The 17,894-nt window shown below is 40.3% G+C and overlaps 1 protein-coding gene across 4 annotated transcripts in view; it reads left to right on the top strand.

Annotated features, from left to right (window-relative positions):
• TPST1 (tyrosylprotein sulfotransferase 1) overlaps positions 1-17,894 on the top strand; it is a 174,745-nt gene that overhangs the window by 3,480 nt on the left and 153,371 nt on the right. The window contains exons 1-2 of one of the 4 annotated variants that reach the window (XM_045459823.1): positions 2,372-2,603; positions 7,506-7,592. The exons of 1 other annotated variant lie outside the window; for it this stretch is intronic. The gene's annotated coding sequence lies outside the window, so the exon portion shown is untranslated. Of the gene's footprint in view, positions 1-2,340; positions 2,604-7,475; positions 7,593-17,894 lie in introns of those variants that run through there. 2 more of the 4 variants (XM_045459822.1, XM_045459821.1) reach the window with 2 other exon arrangements.

The raw sequence follows: 17,894 nt of genomic DNA, 5'->3' as shown, positions 1-17,894 counted from the left end.
GATCTTGGGGTTGTGGGTTTGAGCCCCATGTTGGGTATATAGATTACTTAAAAATAAAATCTTTAATAAAAGTAACAGCTTTACTGAGATATAATTCATCCCCTATTTAAAGTACACAATTCAACAGTTCTTAGTATATGCACAACACTGTGTAACCATCACACAATCAATTTTAGGACATTTTCATCAATTGCCCCCAAAGGAACCCCATATCCATTAGCAGTCACTTCCCATTTTCCTCAGTCTCCTCAGCCCAAGACATTTACTAATCTACTTGCTGTTGCTTTGGATTTACCTATTTTGGACATTTTTCTATAAATGGACTCATATGTTATGGGGTCTTTGTGAATATTTTCTTTCACTGAGCATAATATTTTCAAGATTCATCCACATTGTAGCACAAATCAGAACTTCATTCCTTTCCTTTTTTTTTTTTTTTTTTTTTTTAATTTTTTTTTCAACATTTATTTATTTTTGGGACAGAGAGAGACAGAGCATGAACGGGGGAGGGGCAGAGAGAGAGGGAGACACAGAATCGGAAACAGGCTCCAGGCTCTGAGCCATCAGCCCAGAGCCCGACGCGGGGCTCGAACTCACGGACCGCGAGATCGTGACCTGGCTGAAGTCGGACGCTTAACCGACTGCGCCACCCAGGCGCCCCTCTTTTTTTTTTTTTTTTGAGAGAGAGATAGAGAAGAGAGCAAGTGGGGGAGAGGCAGAGAGAGAGGGAGACAGAATCCCAAGCAAGCTCTGCAACGTCAGCGCAGAGCCTGATGCAGGGCTCAAACTCATGAACGGTGAGATCATGACCTGAACCAAAATCAAAAGTCAGAGGCTTAACCGACTGAGCTACTCAGGCACCCTAGTACTTCACTCTTTTTTATGGCTGGATAATATTTCATTGTACGGATATACTAAATTTTGTTTATTAATCAGTTGGTGGACATTTGGGTTCTTGTCACTTTATCAGCTATTATGAATAATGTTGCTATGAGCATTCAAGTACAAGTTTTTGTGTGGCCTCACATGAACACACCTGCAACTCTCTGATACATATTCTACAGATCTCATTCTGCAGGAAACAAAACAGTCCAATATGGTAGACAGGAATTTTGAACAAAGATGTTAGATTCCTGAGCCCATGCTTTTTGCAATCTATGTTCTGTCCTTCAAGAAGAGGATATAAAGCAATCAACGCATTTATTTCAGGGAGACATGGAGTCCACTGAAGTTGAAGGTGTGCTCTGAATTTCAAGGAAGCAGATCAGGCTTATAAAAGCAAAAGCCGCAAGGTTACATAACTTTTTTTTTTTTTTTTTGTAATATTATGATTGTTGCTAGCAGACCTTAAACTTAAAATCTAATGCATGATTTACTTTTTAGCTACCAGGTGTTAACATTTTCTCTTTCAGTCCAAAGTGGAAGGATGAATGGGAGGAGACAGTGGAGTTGACACTGACAAGTTGCAATTGACAAAAGTCCAAAGTTCAATGGACGAAAGTAAAACGTTTGAGGTATTCCCAGAATTGCACTAGGCAAAAAATTTCCTCAATGTGCTCTAGAATCTATTGACAGTGACCCTTTGGCAATGCTTACTTCATTTGGAATCTTGTTCCACAGTTTATAGAAGTGAAATAATTGCTTTGACAGAATCTGGTATGGATATGTCAGTTCCTAACTGACATAGACATGAACTCTTAATTTTCAGGTGGGAAATGTCAGCCCTCTCCACAACGTTTCTCTTCCCCTTGCCTCTTCTCCAATCCCAGCTTTCACTTCTTTCTTTCAAGTATCAGTTCCCCATTCTTATGGTTGGGACAGAATCTCCAGTCACTCACTTACACTTTTTGTGTGGAATGCAATATTGTGTGAATTTGATATCTGTTCTTGAGTTATATCTCCTATGAGATGAAAGCTCCTCCGCCAGCAGTGGCCAGAGGGGTGGTACCTGAAGCAGTGGACATGCAAAAAGAGGATTTCTTGGAAAAGCTCCTTTTCTTGTCCGGCGGCAGGGTTTCACCGATGAAGGCTGCCCACGTGGGGGTTAAGGCGGCGTGGTGCGCACCCCCTGCGCAGCTCCCCTCCAGCCAGGTCAAGTGCGCCGTTGCTAGGGCAACAACCCGTCCGGGCAGGTGGCTGCTCGGAGCCCTCTCGCGGAGCGAGCACACGCAGGGACGCAGAGGCGCCCGTCCGACCGCGACGTCAGACCCATCCCGCCCTTCAACGCCTGCAAGACCCGGCGCTATTCCCAGTACAACCTCCCGCGGGCGGCAGCTAGGGAAACCCACCAATCACAGAAGCCGACACATCTCCCGGGCCGGGCGTGCGGCAACCAATCGTGGCACACTTGTGATCCCAGGCCCACCCGAGAGGCTGGCGGCAGGGGCTGAGGCAGCCACGGCGGGAGTCGCTGCTGAGGCGGCTGCGGGCGCAGGTCGCGTCGGCGCTGCTCCGCGGGGCCGGGCCGGGCTGGCAGCAGCTGGCGCCTGGCGGTGAAGGCGGGCTCCCGGGGCGGGTGGAATGGCCCCCACCTAGGGCAGTGGGAGAAGCGGCTGAGCGCAGGATGCTGGCGAGGCGGCGCGGCGGCTCCTCACTCAACCCAGGTAAGGGGAACGCCGCGCTCGCTGTGGCCCGGCTCGGAGCGCCTCCCCGGCCCCGCTGCCTTCCCGCCGCCGCCCACATGGCTCCGGGCCCCGGGCGGCTCGGTCCTGACATCCCTTGGCCCCGCGTCACCTCCTGCCCGCACGTCTCCCCATCTCCCTGCGGGCAGTTGTCCAGCCCCGCCCCCCGAGCGCGGCGCCCCTCGCCCTGGCCTGCCGGCTCCTGCACCCACACCCGCTCCCCTTCCCCCAGCGCCTGCGTTTCCCGGTCTCCGCTTCGCCGTCGTCCGCCTCGTCCCCGCCGTGGTCATCCCCCCGCCGCCCCCTCCCCTCGCCGTCCCCTCCCCTTTCGTAGCGCTGGCACCGTTTCCCAGCCCCTGCAGTCCTTTGGGGCGCCTTCCCGGGATGAGACCCACCGCCCCACCCCACCCCTCGCCCGCCGCCCATCCCGCCGGGATCAGATCAGACTTTTGCCTTCACTTGTACCCCGGCTTCGCTTCCACAGAATCACCCTCATGCCTGCCCCATATTGCCATGTCCTCCGTACCTTCCAGTCGCCCCCCATCCCCCCCCCCCCCCCCCATGTCCCTGGGTTTTGCCCTTTTGCTCTCAGATGCCTTCCTTTCCCAGCTCGCCTCTTTTCCCCTCACTTTCATCAGCCACGGTCACTAACACTTCTTTTCCTTTACACTTAAACCTTCAGACACCCTAATACCCTCCTGAACGCCAGATCCGTAGTTTGAACATCATAATTCGTCTTTCAATGACCTGCACGCATAACATGTAAAGTGTCTTGCCCAGAGCCTGGCACACAGTAGGCCTGCCACATAGTGGATGCTCACGCGTGTTAGTCTCTTCCTCCTTCAGGTCTCTGTACTCTCCAGATGGTCGTAGCAAGAGGTTCAGTATCCGGAGGGATTCTTCCCACTCCTTGAAGAGTGATGCGGTAGATGGCAGGACAAAGTAGTGAACTCCGAGTGTGAGAAAGAGATTAAATTGTCAATTATTTACTCACTGTATATATTCAGGGGAAAAAAAAAAAAAAACAACCCCTGAATTCTGCAATCTTTGTGTTAAGTATTGTTTTATATTAATTGGCTTTGTAAATGATTCTTAGGGAGCCTCAAATATAATCACTCCCTTATCAGCTCCCACCTTCAATCAGCAGTGTTTACCTACTAGCCAGAATACAGCGTTGTATGTAAGAAGTGTTTCACTTGTTTCTCTCTCAGTTGGATAGTCCAATCCTGCAATGAATTTTCATCCTTTAAGAGCTTAGAGGAATCAGGTTTAGAGTTTTGGGAATCAGCTCTTGAAGGGATCAAAAATGCTTAGGAGCGAAAGTTCTGACAAGTGCTGTAGGAGTGAAAGTAATTATCCCTCACTTTCCCAAACACTCTCTGGCAACCCAAGGAAGTAGCTACAGCCTTGTCTTTTTTTTTTTTTTTTTTTTCTTTCTTTTTTAAGAGTGAAATAAAAATGTAACTTTTTAAAAGTATAAAAACAATGTTACTGGCTTCAAGCCATTCTTGCTGCATTTGCTCTGATGGTCTCCAAGTCAGGATGAATCAAACAGTTGGTTTTTTCTGCTCCCAGGATCTCCAGAGCAGACTGGAGAAAATCATGTAAGTGAGCTGCTGATGCTGTTCTAAACTTCTGGATTCTGACTTTACTCTCACTGGCTGGAGATGCTTTGACTTTCCCCTAGGTTAATCTTATGTACTAAAACCTAAATGGCTGTTTGTAGATTTTTACCATTCTCCTCTCGGTGTCCTACTGGATGTTTTTCATTGCTTATTTTGCAATAAGCAGAAAATTCACAGAAGAAATTGGTGAACTTCAGCCCTGACTACTAAAATTCTATCATTTTTCTGTGTGCCTATGCCTATCTGATTTCTGATCTCCTTTCCTTTTATCAAAGAAGGGTCCTCCTTTCTAAAACTAACATCTTTGATCTCTGCATTGTCATTTTTTCCCTCAGCCTGCGTACATGCTCAGATTTCCACCTTCCAAAACAAAAACAAAAACCTTCCCTTGACGCTTCCCTCTTTTTCATTTTTTCCGATTAACATGATATTCACTAGCGTTTCGGTTTATGTTCTTTTCTCTAATTTCCTTGTGTGATTATACCTCCTTTCATGGCTTCAAATAGTGCTGTATTTATGGTTTTCAAAGATGTGTATTCGGTCCCCATTTTTCTTGAATTTCAAGTGTTCTTTATTTTCATTTGTCTATTGGAAAGCTAAACTTGGATAGTGAATGCTCCAAACTTGGTTATCTTTTCCTTTCCCTTCCCTTTACTCACATAGCCCCCTCAAGCACATATAAACATTTCTTGTTCCGTTTTAGGCCTTCATCTTAGAAACCTTAGAATCCCCTTCTCTCCTCACAGTAACTCTGTTATAGCTCATATTGTTTCTACTTGAAATCTTTTTCTTTCCTCATTGCCAGAAGATTGGTTGAAGCCTGGGTTATGTTTTTCTCAAATGGAGTTGGTCATTTTTAACCCAGGCACTACTTTATGAAACCACCTGGATAGCTTTTAAAGGGTAAGGATGAGGGGATGAAGGCTTCCACAGAGATTCTGATTCAGTCGATTTGCTCTGGGACCAGACATTGTCATTTAAAAAATGCTTCCTGGGGTACCTGGGTGGCTCAGTTGGTCATGCGAAATCAGGTCATGATTTCGTAGTTCTGAGCTCCATGTCAGGCTCCGTGTTGATGGTGCACTGCCTGCTTGGGATTCTCCCTCTCTGCCTCTCCCCTGCTCTCTCTCTCAAAAAAAAAAAAATTTTTTTTAAGTTTATTTATTCTTGAGAGATAGAGTAAGACAGAGCATGAGCAGGGGAGGGGAAGAGAGAAGGGGAGACACAGAATCCAAAGCAGGCTCCAGACTCTGAGCTGTCAGCACAGAGCCCGATGCAGGGTTCGAACCCATGAACCGCGAGATCATGACCTGAGCCAAAGCCAGACGCTTAACCGACTGAGCCACCCAGGTGCCCCCCCCCCCCCGCCCCGCTCAAAATAAATAAACTTAAAAAATTTTTTTTTAATTAAAAAAAAAACATGTTTCCCATGTGACTGTAATGTGCAGCTAGGGTGGAGAACTAGGGTGAGAGCTTAAGAGGAACTGACAGAACCCTGAGGAACTATAGTATTTAACTGTAATAGTATAGTATTTAAAAATCAGCATAAATGTCACTTTGTTGGCGTGGTTAGTTGCTTACTTTCCTGGCACTTGGTAGACATACCTATTATAGTACATATCATTTTATTTAAATTATTTCTCGTGGGCCCATTTTTCTCATGACTAGGAGTTCCTTGAGGTCTAGGATCACGCCTGAAGGTAAGCTATGTCTCTTCTACACTACTCACAACACTTCTGACACCAAATATGTGGGCTTTCCCTTTACAATTCTCCGACCCTCCAAACACCAACTGGTGTTCTATAATTTAACCCAATTATGGCACCACCTACCTAGAGTTAGTGCAGATCCCACACATTAAGACTTTAGCCTCTGCCTGTCCTCCTCCCCCCACCCCCCACCCCCATGCCAGTTGCAAGTCCCAGGTCATGACCTGTACTTCGGTCTAACTGGCTGTAAACTGGGGCTTCCCACAACCCAGGTCAGTTATTTGCTATAATGGCTCACAAAACTCTGGGAAGCTCTTTACTTAACCATTACCTGCTCATTAGAAAGGATGTAACTCAGGAACAGCAAATGGAAGAGGTACCTAAGGCATCTCTTGTGGGAAGGGGTATGGGACCTCCATGAACTTCCGTGCCTTCTCTGGGGCACCATCCGGGCACATCCATGTGTTCACCAATCCAGAAGGTCTCTGAATCCCTTCAGTTAGAGTTTATGGAGGCTTCATTATGTAGGCATAATCATTGGTCGATGGGGATAAACTCTATCTGCAGCCCCTTTCCCCCATTCTGAGGTCAGGGGTTGGTTCTTCTGGCAACCAGCCCTCATCCCCCAAGATATGGTTGAAAGGGGCTTATGATGAATAACAAAAGATGCTCCTCCAACCCCATCAAGAAATTCCAAAGGTTTTAGGAGCTCTGTGCCAGGAGCCAGGGATGAAGACCTAATATATATTCTGTTATGTGATTCTTATATCACAGTATGGTAGTACTTTATTTATTTTTTTGTCACTGCCTTGTACAGTACTTAGTATATTTTAAAAACTTGATAAAAATTAGTTCAGTGAATCAGTTGGTAAATAATGTGAAACAGATCTTGAATTTACAGTTTTGCAAGATGACCATCTGTTTCTTTCTTGGCTGCTTAACAGGTCACTAGTCATACTTGCATAGTCATTCTTGTTTAAAAAAAACCACACACACACACTCTTTATAAATTAGAGTGGATTAAGATAAATATTATTTGCTCTTAGGATTTGGCTTTTAAGATGGTTAAGCTGTTACATGATTATAGAGGTTCATTCAGGACTTCCTCTTTAGGAGATACTATTTAAAATAGACCTTATGGATGGTTGAGACATAATGTATCTTCCATCTTTTTTAAACAAATAGCTCTGATTTTAGGCTCATAAGCTTTGGATTTTTCAAGTAGAACAGAACTGTTAAATTGATAAAAGATCTTGAACAGTGGCAGAACTATTTCTTTTTAAGAGAATTAAGGAAATAGGGAAGCCATCTACATAAATGAATCTCATTGGCATTGGTGATGGTGAGGGGGAAATTGGTAATTCCCAAATATTTAATTACTATTATAAGAAAAACTTGTAATTGCTCATATAATGGTACTTGTATACTTTGTAATAAGTTAGAATTAAGATTTAAACAATAGAGTTGTCTTCTTTTGTTCTTTAGTTTTCTTAAGATTTTCTTGCTATTTCTGTTTGTAGAATTTGTGATGGACAGTTCTTTACTTTTAGCACTTGAAAATATTGTGCCGCTTCCTTGACACCTCCATGATTTCAGATAAGAAACCCTCTATCATTGAAATTCGTGTTTCCCTACAGGTGACGTATCCTTTCTCCCTGGTTGCTTTAAAGGTTTTTTCTTTGTCTTTAGTTTTCATAAGTGTAAGTGTGATATATCTCGGCATGAATTTGTTTGAGTTTATCCTATTTGCAGTTCTTTTAGGTTTTTGAACTGTTAAGTTCATGAGTTTTGCCAAATTTTGGGTGTTTCAGCCATTTTTAGAATAATTTATTAACACTGTTCTCTTTCTCCTTTCTTTCTTTGTGAGAATACAAATCTTAGAACTTTTGTGATTGTCCTACAGTGCGGGAGGCATTATTTTTTTCTCTATTGTTTAGATCTTTTCACTTTTATTGTGCTACTTCCAGTTTCAGCTTGACTCATTTTTGCCTCTGTTGTATTCATTCTGCGATTGAGCCCATCTAGTGACTTTTTGTGTTGGTATGTTATTTTTCAGTTCTGTAATTTCCATTTGGTTCTTTTCTGTATCTTCTATTTTTTTGCTAAGATTTTTTATTTTGTTGTTTGTTTCAGTTGTATAGCTCAATGCTCATTAAAATATGATGGCTGCTTTAAAATTCTTGTCAGGTGGGGCGCCTGGGTGGCTCAGTCAGTTAAGCCTCTGACTCTTCATTCTGGCTTAGGTCAAGATCTCACATCATGAGTTGGAGCCCTGAGTCAGGCTCTGTGTTGACAGAACAGAGCCTGCTTGGGATTTTTCTCTCTGGCCCTCCCCCACTTGTGCTCTTGCTTTCTTTTTCTCTCTCTCTCAAAATAAAAAACTTAAAAAAAAGTTAAAAAAAATTAAGATCCTTGTCAGGTAATTCTAACATCTGATTCATGTGTGGTTTAATTGTCTTTTATTTATTCAAGCTGTGTTTTCCTGGTTCGTGGTATGATGATTGACTTTTTATTGTATCCTAGACATTTTTGATGTTTTGTTGGAGACTCTGGATCCTATTAAAATTTTCTGTTTTAGTAAGCAGTCACCCTAAGAGGTTTAGTGTGTAGGTCTTAGCCTACTTTTTTTTTGGTAACAACTTGAGTTATAAATCACATACCATACGTTTGCCCATTTAAGTTATAAGATTTTTTAGTATATTTACAGAGTTGTGCATTCATTACTACAATCAATTTTAGAACATTTTCATTACCCCACAGAGAAACTGCACTCCTTACTTGTCACCCCCAACTGTTCCATTTATTATCCCCTCCATCTCTAAGAAACTACTGATCTATTTTCTGGCTCTGTAGATTTGCCTATTCTAGACATTTCATGTAAATGTAAAAATATAATATGTACTCTTTTGTTACTGGTTCACTTAGCTTAAGGTTTACAGTGTTCTTCCATGTTGTAGAATGTACCGGTATTTTGTTTCTTTTTATTGCTGAATAATATTCCATTTTATGGACATACCACTTTTTATTCATTAATCAGTTAATAGGTGTTTAGATTGTTTCCACTTTTGGCTCTTATCAGTAATGCTGCTATGAATATTTTTGTACAAGTTTGTGTGTGGACATGAATTGCTGGGTCATATGGTAACTCTAGAATTCTAAGTGTAACATTTTGAGCAATTGCCAGACTGTTTTCCAAAGTGGCTGCCCCATTTCATATTTCTGCCAGCAATGTATGAATGTTCCAATTTCTCAAAGTCCTCCTTAACACTTGTTCCCTGACTCTTTGATTATAGCCATCCTAATGGGTGAAGTAATACTTTGGGGCTCCAGTTGCATTTCTGTGATGGGTAATGATGATGAGCATCTTTTCATGTGCTTTCTGGCTATTTGTATATATTTAGAGAAATCTCTATTCCTTTGCCTATTTTAAAATTAAGTAGTCTTTTTATTGTTGTGGGATTTCTTTATAATTCTAGATACTTACCAGTTATATGATTTGCAAATACAAATATCCCATTCTTTGGGTGTCATTTAACTTTCTTGATGGTACCCTTCGAAGCACAAAGATGTTTAATTTGGATGAAGTTCAATTTATCATTTTTCTTTTTGTTGCTTGTGGTTTTTGTTTTGTTTTGTTTTGTTGTTAGGCTCCATGCCCAATGTGGGCCTTATGACCCCAAGATCAAGAGTTGCATGCTCCATCTACTGAGCCACCCAGGTGCACCCTTTAGGTTTCATATTTAAGAAACCATTGCCTGATTCAAGGTCATGAAAATTTAATCTTATGTTTTCTTCCAAGAGTGTTATAGTTTTAGCTCTTACATTTAGGTGTTTGTTCTATTTTTGTGAATTTTGTATATGGTGTGAGATACGGGTCTAACTTTATCTTTTTGCTTATAGATATTCAGTTATCTCAGCACCATGTGTTGAAAAAAACCTATTCTTTCCCACTTTTAATTGTCTTGGCACTCTTACCCAGTTGGAATTTGGTAGGGATTGCATGGAACCTGTAGATCAATTTGAGGAATATTGCTATCTTAACAGTATTAGCCTTCCAGTCCAAACACATGAAATGTGTTTTCATTTATTTAGATCTTAAATTTCTTTCAATAACATATATAATCTCTTCTAGTTTTCCATGTTCAAGTCTTGCATTTTTTGGTAAAATTTGTTACTTAATATTTTATTCTTCTGATGCTATTGCAAATGGAATTGTTTTCTTAATTCCATTTTTGTATTGTTATTGTTAACACATAGAAATACAGTTGAGGGGTGCCTGAGTGGTTGAGTCAGTTGACCATCTGACTCTTAATTTTGGCTCAGGTCATGATCTCAGGGTCATGGGCTCCATGCTGGATGTGAAGCCTGCTTAAGATTCTCTCTCTCTCTCTCTCTCTCTCTCTGCCCCTCCCCTGCCCAAAGAAATACAGTTGAGTTCTGTACATTAGTCCTGTATCTTGCAACCATCCTGAACTCATTTAACAGTTCTGATAGTTTTTTTTAATGAGTTATTAGGATTTAAAAAAAAAATATTTATGAGGGGGAGAGAGAGAGAGAGAGAGAGAGCATGTGCATGCATGAGGGGGGAGGGGCAGAAAGAGAGGGAGACAGAATCCCAAGCAGGCTCCATGCTGCCAGCAAAGAGCCCGATGTAGGGCTTGAACCCACAAAGCGCAAGATCATGATCTGAGCTGAAATCAAGAGTTGGACGCTTAACCAACTGAGTCACCCAGGCACCCCAAATGAGTTATTAGGATTTTATATATACATGATATGTCATCTCTGATGAGAGATAGTCTTACTTCTTCCTTCTAATCTGGATGCTTTTAAATTTATTTTTCTTGCCTAATCACCTTGGCTAGAACCTGCTGTACAGCAGACATCCAGTCTTGTTGCTGATCTTAGGGGGTAATCATGAAGTGTGAAGTTAGCTGTGGGTTCTTAGATGTCCTTTTTCATGTTGATGATGTTCTCTTCTATTTCTGACTTATTCCTTGTGTTTAGCATGAAAGAGTGTTGGATTTTGTCAAGTGCTTTTTCAGTGCCTATTGAGATGATTGTGTGGTTTTTGTCATTTATTAATATGGTGTATGACATTACTTGATTTTCATATGTTGAAACAATCTTACATGACTGGGACAATCCACCTTTGGTCATGGTTTGTGATCCTTTATATATGTTTCTGGATTTGGTTTGTTGGCATTTGGCTCAGTTTTTGCATGTATATAGATAAATATATCTTTGTAGTTTTCTTGTAGTGTCTTTAGTTTTGGAATCAAGGAAAACTGGCCTCATAGAATAAATTGGGAAGTGTTTGCATTTCTTCTATATTTTGGAAGAGTTTTAGGGATTGGTGTTCATTCTTAAGGTTTGGTAGTATCCACTAGTGAAGTCATTTGATCTTAGACTTTTCTTTGTGGAAAGCTTTGATTACTAATTCAAGTCTTTTTACTTGTTACAGCTTGATTCAGAGAATTTCTTTGTGAATTGATTTTAGTACTTTGTGTCTTCAAGGAATTTGTCTACTTCATGTAGTTACCTAATTTGTTAGATTACAATTGTTTATAGTATTCTGTATAATTCTTTAGAATATTTTTTATTTATGTAAGGTTGGTAGTAATTACTGATTTTAGTAATTTGAGTCTTCTTTTTTGTTCTTGCTAAATCTAACTAAATGATTAATTCTGTTGATCTTTTCAAAGAACCAACTTTTTATTCTGTTGATTTTCTTTATTCTTTGTTCTCTATTGTATTTGTTTCACTGTAGTCTAATTAATTCCTTCTGTCTACTGGCTTTGGATTTAAGTTACTCTTCATTATCTGGTTTCTTAAGGTTAACAGGTTGTTGATTTGAGATCCTTTTAACTTTTAAAGTTTTAAACTTTTAAGTTTTTATTTTTTAAATTTACATATAATTGACATATTGTGTAAGTTTAGGGTGTGCAACATATTGATTTGAGATTTATTTTTAATATAGGTATTTACAGCTATAATTTTGCTTATTGCATAGCTCTTGGTGCTTTTGCTACATCCCATAAGTTTTGTGGTTTTTTTTTTTTTTTTTTTTTAATTTTTTTTTCAACGTTTATTTATTTTTGGGACAGAGAGAGACAGAGCATGAACGGGGGAGGGGCAGAGAGAGAGGGAGACACAGAATCGGAAGCAGGCTCCAGGCTCTGAGCCATCAGCCCAGAGCCTGACGCGGGGCTCGAACTCACGGACCGCGAGATCGTGACCTGGCTGAAGTCGGATGCTTAACCGACTGCGCCACCCAGGCGCCCCAGTTTTGTGTTGTTTTTTTTTTTTTTTAATTTTTTTTTTTCCAACGTTTATTTATTTTTGGGACAGAGAGAGACAGAGCATGAACAGGGGAGGGACAGAGAGAGAGGGAGACACAGAATCGGAAACAGGCTCCAGGCTCTGAGCCATCAGCCCAGAGCCTGACGCGGGGCTCGAACTCACGGACCGCGAGATCGTGACCTGGCTGAAGTCGGACGCTTAACCGACTGCGCCACCCAGGCGCCCCTTGTGTTTTTTATCTCAGTATTTCCTAACTTACTTTAGTATTTCTTCTTTGGCTCATTGGTTATTTAGGAGAGTGTTGTCTAATTTTCACATATTTGCAAATTTCTCGAATATTTTTTCATGGTATTTTCTAAATCTATTGTGGTTGGAGAATATACTTTGTATGATTTTTATCCTTTGTATGATTTTATGATTTGTTTCATGGCCTATCCTAGAGAATGTGCACATGAAAATGATATGTGTGTGTGTGTAAATACATACATACATATGTATTTATGTATGTATTGTTGCTTACTGTTGCAGCCTGCAGTCTTGTAGGTGTTTGCTGAGTCTACTTGGCAAATCTCTTTACTTGGTCTTTTGTCTGATTGTTTTATCCATTATCAAAAATAGTGTAATGAATTCTCCAAATATTATTGTTGAATTGTCTGTTTCTCCCTTCAGTGCTGTCAATTTTTGCCTCTTGTGTTTGGAAATTCTATTTTTAGGTGTATATGTATTTATAATTGTAACTTCTTTATGGATATCAGGTCTTATAAAGTGCCTGTTGTTGCTAGTAACAAATTTTATCTTAAAGTGCATCACATGTGATGTTAGTTTAGCTACTCCAGAGACTTTTGGTTATGGTGCATGGTATATCTTTTCCCTCCTTTTGCTTTCAGTCCATTTGGTCTTTGAAACTAAAGTATATCTTTTAGGAAACATATGTTTGAATGATTTTTTTAAAAAGTTTTTATTCAAATTCCAGTTAGTTAACATACAACGTAGTGTTCATTTCAGGTGTATGATATAGTGACTCACCACTTCCATACAACACCCATTGCTCATCACAAGTGCACCCTGTAATTCCCGTCACCTATTTATTTTTATTTTTTGGGAGAAAGCATGAGTGGGGGCAGGACAGAGAGAGAGGGGGACAGAGGATCTGAAGCAGGCTCTGCATTGACAGCAGTGAGCACGATGTGGGGCTTGAACTCACAAACCGTGAGATCATGCCTAAGCCAAGGTCAGATGCTCAACCAACTGAGCCACCCAGGTGCCCCTCCCCATCACTTACTTAACCCATTCCCCCATCCACTTCCCCTTTGGTAACCATCAGTTTGCTCTCTGTAGTTAAGAGTCTCTTTCTTGGTTTGTCTGCCTCTCTTTCTCTTTTTTCCTTTGCTTGTTTGTTTTGTTTATTAAATTCCACACAGGAGTGAAATCATATGGTTCTTGCTTTCTCTGACTAACTTACTTCACTTAGCATAATACTGTCTAGGTCCATCCATGTCATTGCAAATGGCAAGATTTCATTCTTTTTTATGGCTGAGTAATACTCCATTGTATACATCTTTATCCATTCATCAGTCGATGGTCACTTGAACTGTTTCCATAATTTGGTTATTGCAGATAATGCTGCTGTAAACATCAGGGTGCGTGTATTCCTTTGAATTAGTATTTTTGTATTGTTTGGGTAACTGCCTTGTATTGTGATTACTGGATTGTAGGGTAGCTCTGTTTTTGTTTTGTTTTTTATCTTTTTGAGGAACCTCCATACTGTTTTCCAGAGTGGCTACGCACGTTTGCATTTCCACCAATAGTACAAGAGGGTTCCCCTTTCTCCACATTGTCACAAACACCTGTTGTTTCTTGTGTTGTTGATTTTAGCTGAAAGGTGTGAAGTGTAGTTTTTTTGTTTTGTGTTGTTTCATTTGAGAGAGTTCCTGAAGGTGGGGAGGAGCTCACCCGATGCAGTACTTGAACTCATGAACCGTGAGATCATGACCTGAGCCGAAGTCAGATGCTTAACTGACTGAGCCACCCAGGCGCCCAGGTATAGTTTTGATTTGATTTTCCCAGATGATGAGTAATGTTGAGCATCTTTTCATGTGTCTGCTGGCCATCTGTATGTCTTCTTTGTAAAAATGACTATTCATGTCTCCTGATTTTGGAATTGAATTATTCATTTTTTGGGTGTTGAGCTTTATAAATTCTTTATATACTTTGGATACTAACCCATTATTGGATATATCATTTGCAGATATCTTCTCTGGTTCCTTAGGTTGCCTTTTAGTTTTGTTGACTATTTTCTTCACTTTGCAGAAGCTTTTTATTTTGATGAAGTCCCAATAGTTTATTTTTGCTCTTGTTTCCCTTGCCTCAGCAGATCTCTCTAGAAACAAGTTGCTACAGCTGATGTCCAAGAGATTCCTGCCTATGTTCTCCTCTAGGATTTTATGGTTTCAAGTCTTACATTTAGGTCTTTCATCTATTTTGATTTTATTTTTGTGTTTGGTATAAGAAAGTGGTCCAGTTTCAATCTTTTGCATGTTGCTGTCCAGTTTTCCTAACTCCGTTTGTTGAAGAAACTGTCTTTTTCCCTATTGGATATTCTTTCCTGCTTTGTTGAAGATTAATTGACCATATAGCTGTGCGTTCATTTTTAGGTTTTCAATTCTGTTCCAATGATCTATGTGTCTATTTATATGCCAGTACAACAAAAATAAAAAGCTCTATGGTCTCCATTGAGGGTGATATTATCAGTGGTTTTTATATATATGCCCTTTGTTATGTTGAGCGATGTTCCTTCTAAACCTACTTTGTTGAGGGTTTTTATCATGAATGGATATTGTACTTTGTCAGATTTTTTTTCTGCATCTATTGAAATGATCATATGGTTCTTATCCTTTTTTTTATTAATGCGATGTGTCACGTTGATCAATTTGTGAGTATTGAACTGGTGTTGCAACCCAGGAGTAAATCCTACTTGACTGTGGTGAATTATTTTGAAATGTATTACTGGATTTGGTTTGCTAGTATTTTATTTATTTATTTTTAATTAAAAAAATTATTTTTATGTTTATTTATTTTTGAGAGAGACAGAGACAGAATGCGAGTGGGTTGGGGCAGAGAGAGAGGAGGCACAGAATCTGAAGCAGGCTGCAGGCTCCAAGCTGTCAGCACAGAGCCTGACATGGGGCTCGAACTCACGAGCTGTGAGATCATGACCTGAGCTGAAGTCTGACGCTCAACCAACTGAGCCACCCAGGCACCCCAGTTTGCTAGTATTTTATTAAAAATTTTGCATCCGTGTTTATCAGGGATATTGGCTTATAGTTCTCTTTAGTGGAGTCTTTCTCTGGTTTTGGTATGAGGGCAATGCTGCCCTCATAGAATGAGTTTGGAAGTTTTCCTTTCTTTCTTTTTCTTTTTTTTAATAGTTTGAGAAGAATAGGTATGAATTTTTCTTTAAATGTTTGGTATAATTCCACTGTGAAGCTGCCCTGGACTTCTGTTTCTTGGGAATTTTTTTGATTACTGATTCAATTTCTTTGCAGAAAAGTCTGCTCAACTTTTCTATTTCTTCCTGTGGTAGTTTTTGTAGTTTATATATTTCTAGGAATTTACCCATTTCTTCCAGTTTGTCCAATTTATTGGCATATAGTTTTTCATAATATTCTCTTATAATTGCTTGTATTTACGTGATGTTGGTTGTTATTTCTCCTTCCTTACTGTGGTTTTATTTATTTGGGTTCATTCTCTTTTCTTTTTGATAAGCCTAGTTAAGAGATGCAAGCAGAACTGGGTGAGTGTGTGTGTGTAGGGGGGTGTTGGAGCCGGGGAGTGATGAAAGAAGAGGCTAGGGGCAGGTAAGCACTGGATCTGGAAGGATTTTATATGTTATGGCGAGGATTTTGTTTCGAGAGAAGTAAAGGGCTTGAAAGGTTTTAAGCAGGGGAGTGTCATAAGTATATTTGCATCTTAGATTACTTCTGAAACAGGATATTGAATGAACTGACTGAAGGTCAGAGAGTATCAGTTATTAGGCCATAGAGATACGCAAGTGAGAAAATATGAGGGTGAGGATTAAAGCCATGTCAGGAGAGGAAGAAGAGAGAGGGAGAATAGATTCAAGAGACACGAAGCGAGAAACATTGACAGGACTTCACAAGTTACCATGGAGAAGTTAAGGGAGAAACTACGTAAAGGCTCCCAGATACTTATCTTGGGCATCTAGGAGGAAGCGGCTCATTTACCAGTAGAAGAAATAGAAGAGGGGGAGAAATTTACTAGGGAAGATGTGTTTCATTTGGTCTTCTTAAATTTGACTGCCAATGGAACATCTAGATAGAGTTGAGTTGTGCCTTGACCTTTGAATGATCAGGTTGAGATTTGGGATGCAGGCCTTGGTTGAAAATAGAGTTGAGAGGCATCAGAATGTAAGTAGAGGATAGCTCTAGATGAAGGAGGGTGAGTGTGGGAATGTGGATGAGGGAACCCAGCACATAAATTAAACAATTGTCAGTGTTCTGTGATGTTTGCTTTTGAAACATATCAAATTTGTGTACATAGTTGAGGCTATTTTTCCCTGGGCTTTCAATTTTGTTCCACCAATGAATCTTAATACCATAACAGTTATAATAGTTTTGTTAATACTTTAATATTTGTGTGTATTCTTTCCCAAACTCTTGGAAAAACTATTTTTTCTACGTGCTATAAATTTTGTAGATTCAGTTTAAAAAGTCCTATTGGGATAATGATTGAAATTGCAAAATTTTTTATGACTTCCAGATTACTTTGTGTTTATTTGTATCTCCTTGCTTCATTTTTGACATTTGTTGAACATTTGCTTTGTTTCAGATGACTCTAAAGGTATGTTATGGAGATTTAAGAAGATTTCACTAGGTGTTTATTATTCATCTGTATTTTCTTTGCTTTATATTTTATCTGATATTTATGCACTCACTGCATGATGATGTATTTTAATTTGTACTTTAAAGGAGCTTGTAATCTACTGAGGGTAAACTAACCACAATACAGTGCATGAGTGTGCAAACCAACATGTTGTTCCCAAGTGCCTGAGGTTACAGAAGTTGGAACAATCTATTTTGGGGGCGAGGGAGATAGGAAAAGAACACTGAGGAGGTGTGTATAAAAGGGAGAATAGGGCATAACCTAGGAGGCAGCAGGATGAGTAGAGGGCAGGTATGGAGGTGTTTTGTGTGGAGTGAGAGTGGTCCTGAATGGGGCAGGCTGCATGGGAGGAGAGCTGGGAAGTGAAGTTGGAAGATGAGGAGGAGCCAGTGTATGAAGGGTGCCACAGGCCTGTCGTCTTTTTTTGTTTTTGTTTTTTTAAGTGTTTTATTTTTATTTATTTTGAGAGAGAGAGAGAGATGAATCAAGTGGGGGAGGGGCAGAAAGAGGGAGAGAGAGAATCCCAAGCACGCTCTTCGCTGTGACTGTGGAACCTCACACGGGGCTCGATCTCATGAACCATGAGATGATTACCTGAGCCAAAATCAAGAGTCAATTGCATAACATACTGAACCACCCTGGTGCCCCCCCCTTTTTAATTATTGAAGTATAGTTGACATACAATGTTATATTAGTTTCAGATGTACAACATAGTAATTTTTTTTAAAGTTTTTATT

This window comes from Leopardus geoffroyi, chromosome E3 (assembly GCF_018350155.1).
Source record: "Leopardus geoffroyi isolate Oge1 chromosome E3, O.geoffroyi_Oge1_pat1.0, whole genome shotgun sequence".
Classification (NCBI taxonomy): Eukaryota; Metazoa; Chordata; class Mammalia; order Carnivora; family Felidae; genus Leopardus; species Leopardus geoffroyi.
Note: the sequence above shows the minus strand (reverse complement) of the source record. Positions and strands in the feature narration are given on the sequence as shown.